Genomic DNA, 14,130 nt, shown 5'->3' with positions numbered 1-14,130 from the left:
CAGCAATAAAGGAGCCAGACGTTATGAAGTCTTTTGTCTTTGTAACTTCATGTTGTCATGATATTACGAAGACAAATCTGCAGGTATGTCAAGCATAGACGATTGCATTAACTGTCTCGGGACTTTTATCTGGCCTGTGCTCTCACATAGATCAAGACATACTGGACTGTGAAGAGAGAAAATGCATGTTGACATCATGAAATAAAATCTTATATAAATAAAAGCAAGACTCTGTGCTGCTCTTGGAAATGGGAACATTTTACATTCACATTTTCTCTCATAGTGTGAATGTGTGTCATATGAAGATAAAAAGGCACTTAGTCCCAAAACTTCTCAGCTGATTTCTGATTTAGGAGATAACATTCAAATTCTTCTTTGAAAAAGCCTTTTTCAGATTTAGATTTTAGATAATCAGTCCGTTTAAAGCCACAAAGCTACCAGTAATATATCTGATAAAGGATATCCACCTTTGTGGATTGCAAGTCAGTCTAATTTTTTGTGAAGACGGCACAAAAAAGCAAATTAACCATTTTCCTAGTCACGGAGTATGAGCTCAATATCCAGAAGACACATTGGAAACAGAAAAGAAGTCAGATTTGGGAAAAGGGCCACTTTGACAGCAGTGACTTCACTGAGGACAGACCAAGCGCTGACTCACACTGGTTTACCAAATGCACACATTAGACATGGTGAGCAAATTAGAAATGTACTCATAAATCATCTTAAGTAAACGATTATTTAAGGAGTTTCCATTAAAATAGCGACCTTGATTCTCATACTCCTCCCTCATTTCTTTTACATCTGCAGGCGAAGTGAAGTGTTCTGCAGATGTAACATCAAGTCATGAAATACTTTCCACATTTTAGTGTCCAATCAGGGCTGTCTCAATCATGGTCTTCTTGGCTATTTTTTCTGTTACCATGACAACATTTCCCTGCACCCGTCTGACTCCTGATTGGAAAATGAAGATGAAGACAAAAGGAAAAAACTCAGATACTAAGAGGCAGTGATTGAGCAGTTAATAGTCAACACTGACCGGCCTACTTTGACTACTAATGGCTGAAAGGTTCAGCTCAGATGTAAAGATGCATACAGCACAGATTCTAGTCTCAGTCCAGCTATCTATAGTCATGGAAAAGTGTGTCGCTTCTTCTCACAGACCAATCCCTCACTGTCATCCTGCATTAATAAAACCAATCACAAGGTGAGAAACTTAGGGGCCAGTTTTAAAGGTTGACTTGGAGGGACCACAAATTAGACATCTTACTTGGTCACACTTCTAAGTCAATACTTGTGCTGTATATAAGTTAGAAGTAAAATAAATAAGGCCTATTCTGCCTCAGATGTGTTTTCCTTTGAGCAAGTATAACTAAATCTGCTGTATTGTTGTAATGTGAAGAAAAATGAGGAAGCAGAGGTCTGAAAAGACTCCTACAAAGTATTGTAATACAACTCAAACTGTAAAAATAACTATCTACTGTGATTAGTTTGAGGGACAATATGTGAGCATACAAGGGATGCACACACTACAAGGTGATTGGGATAATTTTAGGCCTTATTCCCCTCTGCAGATTGTTTTAAAGATTACTATTAGAGCAAGATTATCTTGCTACTTCCTGATGTGAGGTGTGTTAAGAGCCAAATTAAACTCAAAACATTGAGGGCAGACAAGTATGCATCCTGTGGATTTTTACGTACAACAGAACTATAGGCAATCAGGCAAGCCTCTTAAAGAAGGTAGCAGAACAAACACAGCCATAGTTGTAATCACATATCAATGACTGAGTTGAGCGTCAGAAATGGAGCACCAACTTGATGTGATTTGTGGTGATGAATGACATGAGTGTTTTCACAACACGCCCTTTCAAACACACAAAAACACAAGTGCAGCTCAAGAATATCATGATGAAGTTCAGTTTTTGCTGTGATTGAATTCAAGTTGTTAAATTTCCATGTATTCTATATTAATCTCAGATAAAGTGACATATTTATGGATTTGTTTTTGTTTATATCTCAATGATTACACTTTACAGCTCACAAAAATCAACTATCTCAAAATATTAGAATATTGTGGAAAAGTCAAATTTGCAAAGGTTTCCTGAACCGTTATTCTTTCACTCTGGTTGAGTACACACAACTGCAATCATGGGGAAGACTGCTGGCTTGACAGTTGTTCAGAAGACAGTCAATGGCATCCCCACAAGGAAGGTAAGCCACAGAAATCCATTTCTGAAAGAGCAGGCTGCTTTCAGAGCAATGTGGGCTTCATAGCACCCCCACCAGTGCCACAGGCTGATTGCCTCCATGCTGTTTCAGCAATGGATTTAGCAATAGGCACATTTAGCTTGTTTACACTAAATGTGTGTCTGGCTGTCCCAGATTTACAGTTTTGAGAGTTGAGACTCTGGTTGTTGGTGAATGGAAACTGCCAGTGAATGTGTACTATGTTGGTCATCAACAGTCAATTCTGCCATTATTTGTTGTCATGTGTGGGGTCCCTCATATTTTAAAAATAAGTCCAGATTTTAAAAATCTTTTTGTGTGCCAGGCTTAAGTCAATCTGTTCCATGGCAAATCTAAACTTCAGTGATTTATGTTATGCATTAGATATGTCCTATTTTTTTTTTTACCAAATGTGCAGGTGAAACATAAATGTTTCAAGTTTATGAAGAATGAGCACATATTTATTTTTACATACAGACATAAACTCTGGAGTCTGCACCGCCATTTTTCCTAAGAATAGAGCTCTTTCCAAATATATGTATTTTACCAATATTAAGTTATTCCAGGTGGTAAAGGTGACTATTGTCTTGGAGAAGTCATAAGTCTTTTTGGTTTTCTGGTAGAGTGTGAAAGACTTTAATATAAAACAAAAAAAAGTACAAATATAAATCTAAAAAAGAAATCCATAATCAGAAAAATTCATAAGCACACCCATCCAATACATGAAGGTAAAGGCTGGATAAAGACAAATCAGAGGTGTCCAGAGTAAGTCCAAAGCCAGATTTTAAGTTTGTATGGTCATTCAAAAACTTTCATTGATCATTTACATAAAATAAAATGCAGAGCCTTTGTCTAAGAATTTTCATGAAAGACAGCCATTGATCATATACCAATCTGCTAAATTTTTGTTTTTAAACTTCAGTTGTTGTATAGGTTACACAAACAAATTATTATGACTTATTTGGGGAGGTTCTGAGATGGTGTAAGCAGAATAAGTCAGGACTTTCTTTTTTTTTCAACCTTCAAACCCACAGTATTTAAAATTACAAATTACCAAGGGACTCTCAACCAGAACAATAACACATCATGACATAGCACAGACCAGCATGAGCCAACTCCAGCTATCTCAGCTTTTGACTTCTTGTTTTGAACTGAGCTGTGTTCAATAAAAAAAAGCATGCCATAAGGTGTATTCAATAGATAAATAAATCTTTTCATTCATAGATTTCTTTTAAAGAGGGAGAAATGCACCTTAAAGTGCACTTGTTGCCCTGGAAGTGGTTGGATAAGGCGATATGCTCAAGAATCCCTGATGGTGATGGTGCACTCTGGCATCACTTCCAGTGTGAACACAGAAGTGCACTTTGAAGTGTATTTCTCCCTCATTAAGAGCAGTTTATGAATGAAAACAAACATTTGCTTTCTGTTTAGTAAATACACATTATTAGGTGCTGCTTTATCGAACAGAGCTCACTTCAAAACAAGAAGTATTGAGAAGAAGGTCACAGAGTTGGGCAGCACTGAGTGGCAACTCAACATGCAACTGATGGCAGCCCCTGTAACAAGACAAGTCCAAGACAAGTCCAGTAAAATAATACAAATTCCTTGATGAGAACTTTAAAAATATGCTCCTTGTTATGAATAAGGTCTTTTATCTTTAAAGGACTCAGTCTGATTTCTTGTATAGGAACAATAAGCATCTTATACAGTAAAAAGGGCACGTGGAAATAAAGAGCACATACAGATTTGAGTCAAACAGAAGGTCATGTACATGTGTTTCTGCTTCAAGCCAGGCTGACACAAATAACTCATACAGCTGCAGAGGTCCTAACACTGGAGTCACATGACAAAAGACTGTCTGCATGTCACCTTTCCCTTTTTGATGCTAATAAAGCCTTTTTTATAGAAACTACTAAAATGTAGCATTTACTGTGGTGGAAAAAATATGGGTCACATTCAAAAAGCAATGACAGAAACATGAATTTGTCACATATTATATATTAGAGATGGCATATATTTTGTTTGATGATTAAAATAATTCCAAATGAAGCTTAAGTAATAAAGCATAATGCATAATGTTTTTTTTTTCATTTCAGGTTTCTGCTATTTTAGGACCTGCCACATATCAAAGAAAGAAGAGTTGATTCACATGCTCAGTACCATTAGTATCAATCTTATTCTCAGAGGTGCACTTTAAATCTCATTCTCTTCATTCTCCTTTAAACACCATTGTTAAAATGACAACATGTAAAAGCAAAGTCAGAAAGAGAACAGATAAATATAGAGCTCTAGTTGGCTTATTAAAAGAACACAAGCAGACGGAGCTGATGTGTCAGGAACAACTTCAAAGTAGATATAAACTGTTGTGACAGACTAGTTAAAGTATGAATATGCAGCTCATGTACTTCCAAGACAATTGAAGCGACATGAAACCACTTCACTGTGTTGTCAGGCTTATGTCGACACTGGTGTGATGGTGGTTATGTGACTCACTGCCCATTTCTTTAACTGCTTTGACTGAAACATTTTACAATCAGCATAATACTTGACTCTGTGACTCAGCTGTTGTACTAGGAAATAGGAACTACCTGATAAAGAATGACAGAGGATATAAAGCCTTTCATCAGCCATCTTTTACAGTGCAGTCTGTAAAAGTTCAGTATTTGTACAGTATGTTCATTGATAAAGGGTTCTTATTACTTCTGGTACAAAGAGACGTGACTTAAGCAAGCAGTAACAAGAGGACGGTGCTGTTATGGCAGAAGACATTAACGTGGATGCTGCTAAGCGCCATTTTTATCAACACTGGATGACATTTCCTCGTTAAATGTCGTGTACTGACATGTCTATAGTCACCATGGTTTGTTTTATGCAGTTCTATATGGAGTTTACTCCTCGGTAGCTGCGCACAAGCACTTCAGTAGCGGCGACAACGTCACGTTTTGTTGCTCTGATTGGCCCATAAGGATGTGACAGACAGAGCGTCCATCCAATCACCCTCCAAGTTTTTTCAAAGGCTTGCCCTTTCTCATACGCTGTATATCGAAGGTTTTTCTGGCGTGCCAGGTTAGATGTACAGTTTTAGTTTTAGAGAAGGCTCTACTCAAAAGATACTCCCTTGGTGAATCAAGCTTTGACTTTCCAGGGAGTGTATGGCTAGAAACCCCCATATGGAAAGATACTGTATGACAATGCATATTAAATACAATGAAATTAGTTCAAAAGAAATTAATCCATAGTAGAAAGAATCTGAATATGAAGATGCAACAAGCTCTATGCTATAAAGGAGGAGGCTGGGGTGGAAGAGGTGAAGCTTTGCCAGCAGCAGCAGCAAAGTGCATCAGCATTAATGCAAGATTGGATTAGTCTTAAGTACGTAAAATTTAAATACACCGCTGTGGTGTAAGAAAAAGCCATGATTGGCTGGGGAAGCAGAGAGGCAATTAAGGGGATCAGCTGGCTGTCACCTGATCACACCTGGGCATATGACTACCATGCCCTGCATGCAAGCTTCATTTAAAAAATTAGAACATTTTTTTTAGTAGTTTGATCAAAAAAGTGCAACATAATTTGGTGAATTAGTTACTCAGTTGTGGCTCCCTTTATATATGGATAATAATGTTTACTAATTGTGATCCCACCATGGATCAAAGTAAACAAGGTTAAATTTTTGCCCTTTTAAAAGCACCTGGTCTAAATCAAACAACCAATCAGGGCGAGCTTTAAACTGCCAATCGCAGTGACACATTACAAATGTGTACCATCAGGCCTGTACTAGAGCTGTGTTGAGTGATTTCTCTTCAGTGTTGCTGACAGCACAATACTACCACTTGCTACTGTTTTAAACATTTATTTAGATCAGCTGTCAGTATTTTTGTCTTCTGAAAATGTGTGGTACAGAAAGTTTGCAGTGACAACAGTTGGTGTGCATCATTAGGTGGGAGGGGCTTGGCAGTGTGATGCAAGGTAAAAGAGGGAGAACTTCTATTCACACTCTCCCTGTTGGAGCAAAATAACAACAGTCTTGTTCTCCCACCCAAAGCATGGCGTTTTTGGCTAATAAGAGTCATACAGCTATACAGATCTGTCAATCAACCCCTTGTGTGCAGCCACTTTGAAAGATCTGTCTTGGTCTAGAGTTTTATGGGAGCTGTTATGTAACTTGAGCATGCCTTCAAAAACTATACTACTCATAATGTCATCTGCTGAGTGCTAAATCTGTTCAGGAAGCATAGATCTGTGTAAGGCCATGAAAGTAACCTATTTCATTGGTAACCATGGTAGCATGTGTGCACGTCAGCATGGCTACATCACTGATTAATAGGTCAAAAGCTGTTAAAACTGCTGTGCTTGTATGAGACTATGGATACTCTGACAGATCATTAACTCCATTAAAAAGTGTGTAACGTTAATAATCCAAGAATCATTATACTGCATGAAATGCCTCTTTTATGACCATGTCATTCATATTACTGGGTCAAATTTAACTCTGATATTAACTCTGAATTTTAAAGTCAGTGTCCTCCTTTCTGAGCTTGTTGTAGCACAAAATTTCTCACATCAAATCATTTAAAGTGTCCAGTGTCCAAAGTCCAAATCAATATCCCAAACTGACTGACTGTTCAACTTGTGTTTGCTTGTCATCACAGAGTGCATATTAACTTTTACATGTTTTGGATCATTTTAACTACAAGCATTAAAGTGTATTTAAAGCTCTTGTGAGATACTTTTTGGCTTGAGTCAAGACCATTCCACCAACAGAGACTGTAATGACACTGTATTCAAATACATGTACTTTGATATGGCGTTGGTCTACCTTTTGCAGCTATAACAGCCTCCACTCTTCTTGGAAGACTATCCACAAGATTTTGGAGTGTTCCTTTATGCCCATTCATTCTGTAGTGCATTCATGAGGTCAGGCACTGATGTCAGACGAGAAGGCCTGGCTCACAATCTCTATCCCAGTTCATCCCAATGGGGTTGAGGTCAGGGCCAGCCAAGTTCTTCCACACTGAACTCATCAAACCATGCCTTTATAGTCCTTGCTTTGAGCACTGAGGCACAGTCCTGTTGGAACAGAAGAGGACCTTCCCCAAACTTTTGCCACAAAGTTGAAAACATAGCATCCAAAATGCCTCGGTATGCTAAAGCATTAAGATTGGCCTTCACTGAAGATAAGGGGCCTAGCCCAAACCCTGAAAAACAGCCCCATACCATTATCCCTCCTTCACCAAACTTCACAGTTGGCACAGTGCAGTCAGGAAGGTAACGTTCTCCTCGCATCCACCAAACCCAGGGTCTGTTCGAATGGTCCATTTTGCTTAGTAAGGTTCCTAACTGAGTGAAACGACCTGGAAGTATTTTAATGTCGACCATGATAAAGGCCGTTTGAATTCTCCAACTGATAAGGAAAGCAGCTTCATTACTTCCTTAATTATCTCCTTTAGCCAAGGAAACACTGGACCATCCTTTATTAAAGGAGAGATGAAAAGACATTTCTTCGCGTAAACTTCATTTAAAGTGATGCACCTGTTGACCGCTCATCAAAACAAGCGATAAATTTGACTGTAACTTTACTAGCCCCGATTTAAACAGGAAAATTCATTGTCAAACTTAAAATTCATGTGATAAACAGAAGGAAACAGGGATGAACAGAGGAATATTAAAGACATGAAAACTGTATCATTTAACTTATGGTAACGATTTTATTTCTTCTCATTTCCATTGTTATCCAAAATGAAAACCAATCAGTCAGTATGTCAACCTGCATTTGTCTCACTATTATGAAATATTAAAGAACTTGTGATAACGTTTGTAAATCACAACCAATGAAAGCATATAGGCATGTTGCCATATTGTGATTATTATATCTATCATCATAATTATGCAAATAAGACACAGTTTACAGAGCTTTTCACATAACGAGCTGAAAGAAAGACAGAACTAATAAAATTAACAGAGAAGAGAAAATTTAAGAAAATGGATAGGTTGGGAATAAAACAAAACTATTTCATACCATTGTGAAATAAAAGGACTTGAAAATATTCATCTAGTTGTACTGACAGCAGAGTTCAGATTAAGAGAAAAGTTTTTGCTGTTCTACGTTTTCACAGTCACAGTTAGTCGTCCTGAAAAGACTTTAGGATATAAAAATCTCAATGAACTCATATTTATCACCAAAGTTTTCATGTTTCATTTGCTGCACTTAAAAACAAGGAGAACACACCGAGTGGTAGGTACAAATTTTGTAGTCCATCAATGTTAAATTATAGTTTTTACACAAATAACACACATATGTCCATTACATCCACTGAGGGAAAGTGTGGTCGGTTTCCCTAATCACTGCTGTTCTCCTTTCCTATCCGCTTACTCCCACCTTTCCTTGACCCTGTGATGTGTTTCACCGGGGTTAAAGAAAAGTGAACAGAAAAGGATTAAGGAGGTAATTTTTTTGACCCCCAGACTTTCCCAACTGTCTGCCAAGCAAAGAAGGGTGATTCGCTCACCACACCCCTTTCCACTGTTCCACAGTTCAGTGTCAGTGTGCTTTACACCACTCTGAAGCTTGCCATTGGGTTTGGTGATGTGAGGCTTGCATACAGCTGCTCGGCCATGGAAATGCTCGGCTCGGCTGCTCGGCTCGTTTCATGAAGCTCCTGCTGCACAGTTATTGTGCTTACATAAATGCTGGTGAAATCAGCAGCCTTTGTGACTTTTATGCACCATGCACCTTATCAGTCATTGATCCTGCTCTGTGATTTTTTTTTTTGGTCTTCATGACTTTATAGCTGACTTGCTGTTGTTCCTCAGTGCTTCCACTTTCTAATACTATAACTTAGAGTTTACTGTGGAACAACCCATTTTGCATCACAGTTGTTTGCAAAAAGTGACTGTACGGCTAGGTGCTTGATTTTATTCACACTGGGCAACGAGTCTGATTGAAACACCTGAATTCAATAATTACCAGGTGTAGCCAAATACTTTTGTCCATATAGTGTATTTGCTGATCTTGTCCTGTACATGTGCAACACTTTCTGATGAAAAATCCTATCTTCCTCTTTAAAACAATAAAAAAAAAATTAAACATAAGTAGTCTTTGTCTTCAAAATGTGGCTGTCTTGACAGCATCAATCAATCTTTTATTGTATGGTGCCAATTCATATCCAAAGTTATCTCAAGACACTTCACAAAGTGGACATGCTGTTTGTCACTTTATTTGACAACAACCCTGCAGCCACAGTTCTGGCATTAATAATTTCACAAAACTCACTTTTGCTGCTCATGGCCCTTTTTGCTTTAGTACAGGGGTGTCAAACTCAATCACAGCAGGGGCTGGATTCTGGATTTAGGTCTAACCTGAGGGCCTAACAGGGTCAACATTTAATCATAACTGTCAACCTCATTTTTACCAGTGATAAAGTAAGAAAAAAACAGCACTGAAGATAAATCATTCAGAAATTCAAAAAAGTAAAAATTTTAAGTTTGAAGGGATCAAATCTGGGATAAAAATTCAAATGTATTACTTCAAAAGATCAGAAGACGATATCAAAAATAGAAAAATTATGTTTTTAAAGAGCAAATATACAAGGAGAAAGTTGAAATCATAAGTTTAAAAGGTCAAAATATAAGATCATTTTTGAAATCATAAGTGTAAAAGCCAAAATTAGGAGCTGAAAATGTCAAAATATGAGCTAGAATTCAAAATGATGACTTAAAAAGTGAAAAATATAATTTAAATTCAAAATTGTGAGTGTAAAAGGTCAAAATATGATTAAAAAAAGTAAACGTTATGAATTTAAACTGTCAAAATATGAGAAAAAAATTTAAATCATGTGTTTAAAAGTCAAAATATGAGACTAACAAGCCAAAGTAAGGAGTTGAAAAGGTCAAAATATGACTTAAAATATAAAATTGGGGATCTAAAAGATAAAAATGTGACATATAAAGCCCAAATTATGAGTTTAAAAAGGTCAAAGCATGAAATGAATAGACAAAATCATAATATGAGTCGTAACCTTGAGATGCAAAATTGAAAATATGAAACAAAACACAAATTAATTTTTTTCCCCCACATTTTTGACTTTTTAATGACATCTTTCTTTCTCTTTACTTTTTCAGATTGTTATGGTTAATAATCAAGTTGAAGTGTACATTAGTATACTGGAGGAAATCTGCAGACGCCATACTGGTGGGTCAGTAATAATAGAAATATGATATGATCTCGCGGGCCAGATATAATCGTTCCATGGGCTGGATTTGGCTCCCGGGCCTTGAGTTTGACACCTTTGCTTTAGTAAGTCATACAGAAGCACCTATATGAATTTCAGCCTGGCACTGACTCATCAGCTTTATTTCAGTTTATTTATTTGCACATATAATATGTAAAACAAAGAAATACATGTACATACCTCTCTTGATAGAGAGGAAGTTTAGAAATATGTGCAGGTGAGGTCAGAAACCTGGAAGGCTTTTGGGAGGACCTCACCGTAGCCTGATTAATCACCTAATTATGATAAATGTTCAATACATTATAAAAATAAAGAAGCATAGTAATACGAAATAATGGAAATAAAGGTAGTGACATAAGTCGTATTGGTGGACGCAGTAGCAGCAGGATTTGTCGGAAAAGAAAACAAGAAAAAAAAAAAACAAAGAACAAACCAAAACAAATGAAAATAAAACAGAACAGTAATCGAGCCAGTTACTGTGAAGAAAAGAAAAACAAAAAACAAACAAACAAACAAAAAAAAAAATATATATATTTATCTATATATATATCTACATATATATATATATATACATATATAATTTTTTTTCTCCTCCTTTTATTTTGTATTTATATTTTTTGTATTTACATGTGTTGATATAAATCTACATGGTCTAGTATACTGAAAAAAACAAGCATAATGGCACTGGGGATGGCAGAATTGGACAGTTAAGCAGTGTTGTGCTTTTCTATCAATTTCAATGATAATTTCTTTTTTAATATTGCCAATGAAGAAGAGCTTTCAGCCAGTTGGTGGTGTTCATTCCACAACAGAATCCCTCTGTACTTAATGGTGTACTGCCCTCTAGAAGTATTGCAATGGGGGTCGGTGTAGTTGACGTTTTTGTCTTGTTTCATATGTATGAATACTCAAATTTGTATGAAAATATTGCTGAAATTGGATTGGTAGTACAGAACTTTGGTGGATTGCTTTGTAGAAGAAACTGCAGATTTGGATGATGTTAATATCAAAGATAGTAGAGATTTTTAATTTGTCAAACAGCGGAGAAGAAGGGGCCCTGTACTTTGAGTTTGTAGCTATTCTTGCAAAGTGTTTCTGGAGGAGGTGGAGTTTGTTTAGATTCGTGGGATATGTGTTTGCCCAGACAACATTGCAGTAAGTTAGGTATGGAAATATTAGACTATAGTATAGTCTTAGCAAACTGGATCTGATGAGGAATGAACTGATTTTATTGATGATTCCTAAGGACTTGGATACTTTCTTTACCACACAATCGATTTGCTCTTTCCAGGTGCATTGCTCATCCACCATGATGCCAAGAAAGCGAGCAGAGGAGCGAGCTTACGTGTTATGATCAAACTTTTCTTATAAAATGTTCCCTTCTGGAGTCAATCATGTTCTAACAAACTGTAGTGTCTTCACTGTAAAAGCACTCTAAAGTTTTATCCTAAGGGACTGGCCAAACTATTTATAGGGAACTTTCAAGATGCACAAAGACGAGACAAGCAAAAACTCCCTTGACAGCCAATTGTAAATAAAACTAGCCTCTCATGATTAAGACGATTCAACATCAAACAGCGAGTTCTCAAGTGGCAGATGGTGAGCCTCCATTCTCTAATCATAATTTTAGATAAAAAGGTTCATCTAAAAATAAGTTGCCAACTAGCACTTTTGCAGATCCCTGCTTGTCAAGGCTCCTTCATCATCTGCTTCTGTTTGTAAATCATCATTAATTAATAGCTGAAGGTTCATGGGTTGACACAGAATGGGTTGTATAAAACTAAATAAAGTGCTTTCTATGTGATAACTCTAGGTTATCAAATTCTAATCTAGATCCTAATACATACAGAAACTTCAACAGCATTTAAACAAATCAGCTATTCTTTTTTAATGTCAAAAACTTACTCCTGATGAAATAATGAATCAGTCTGTGAGTTGCACCAGTTGGTGGAGTGTGTGTCATTTCTACCACCCAGGCTGAAAACCAAGCTGACGATACTTATAAAAAAAGGTCGACAGGCACAGGTTTTTGAACAGCATGCAGTGTCTATAATTAATTGCAATATTGTGGGTCCACACAGCAAAATAACTTGTGTTTCGATAGTGTGGGAGAGGTGATTATAACAGATCCAAGAGGGGCTTAGGTTCTGATTTAAACTGTTACATTTGAACATATTCTCAGTCTGCTGACTTTTACAATGAAACAATTAAAACGAGCTGCTCCATGTTTACTAGAGCAATGTTATGCTCTTTTTATGCTTTAACACTTTTGTTACTCTAATCACTTTCACTCAAATCATTAACTTTTCGTCAAACTGGTTTTTGAACCTTATTCACAAATCATACTGACACTTTTCAGAGTTTTTATAAGTATATACAGTTGAAACCAGAAGTTTACATACACTATATAAAAAGGCACATTAACTTTTTTCTCACCGTCTAACATTGAATCAGATTAAACTTTTACTGTTTTTGGTCAATTAGGATTACCAAAATTATTTCTATTTGCTAAATGCCAGAATAATGAGAGAGATCATTTTTTAGACATTTTTTTATTATTTTCTTGAGAGTCAGAAGAAAGCCCAGAAAGCCCAGATGATGATGTCATGTCTTTGGAAGCCTCTGATAGGTTTACTGACAACATTTGAGTTAATTAGAGGCACACCTGTGGATGTATTTTAAGGCACACCTGAAACACACTGCTTCTTTGTGTAACATCATGGGAAAATCAAAATAAATCAGCCAAGATATCAGGAAGAGAATTGTGGACTTGCACAAGTCTGGTTCATCCTTGGGTGCAATTTCCAGATGCCTGAAGGTGCCACGTTCATCTGTTCAAACAATTATACGCAAATATAAACACCATGGGAATGTCCAGCCATCATACCACTCAGGAAGGAGACGGGTTCTGTGTCCCAGAGATGAACGTGCTTTGGTCCGAAAAGTGCATCTCAACCCAAGAACAAAAGCAAAAGACCTTGTGAAGATGCTGGCTGAAGCTGGTAAGAGTGTGTCATTATCAACAGTCAAATGAGTCCTGTACCGACATGGGCTGAAAGGCCACTCTCCCAGGAAGAAGCCATTACTCCAAAAGAAACATAAAAAAGCCAGATTACAGTTTGCAAATGCACACAGGGACAAAGACCTTAATTTTTGGAGACATGTTCTGTGGTCTGACGAAACTAAAATTGAACTTTTTGGCCATAATGACCATCATTACATTTAGAGAAAAAAGGGGGAAGCTTGCAAGCCTGAGAACACCATCCCAACTGTGAAACATGGGGGTGGCAGCATCATGTTGTGGGGTTGTTTTGCTGCAGGAGGGACTGGTGCACTTCACAAAATAGATGGCATCATGAGGAAAGAACATTATGTGAAAATACTGAAACAACATCTCAAGACATCAACCAGGAAGTTAAAGCTTGGGCGCAAATGGGTTTTCCAAATGGACAATGACCCTAAACATACTGGCAAACTGGTTACAAAGTGGCTTAGGGATAACAAATCAATGTTTTGCCCTGATCTCAATCCCACTGAAAATTTATGGGCAGAGCTGAAAAGGCGGCCTACAAACTTGGCTCAGTTACACCAGTTCTGCCAGGAGGAATGGGCCAAAATTCCCTGCAAACTATTGTGACAAGCTTGTGGAAGCATATCCAAAACATTTGCCCCAAGTCAT

The sequence above is a fragment of the Cheilinus undulatus genome, linkage group 21, assembly GCF_018320785.1.
Source record: "Cheilinus undulatus linkage group 21, ASM1832078v1, whole genome shotgun sequence".
Taxonomy (NCBI): Eukaryota; Metazoa; Chordata; class Actinopteri; order Labriformes; family Labridae; genus Cheilinus; species Cheilinus undulatus.
The sequence above is the reverse complement of the archived record's forward strand: the minus strand, read 5'-3'. Positions refer to the sequence as shown.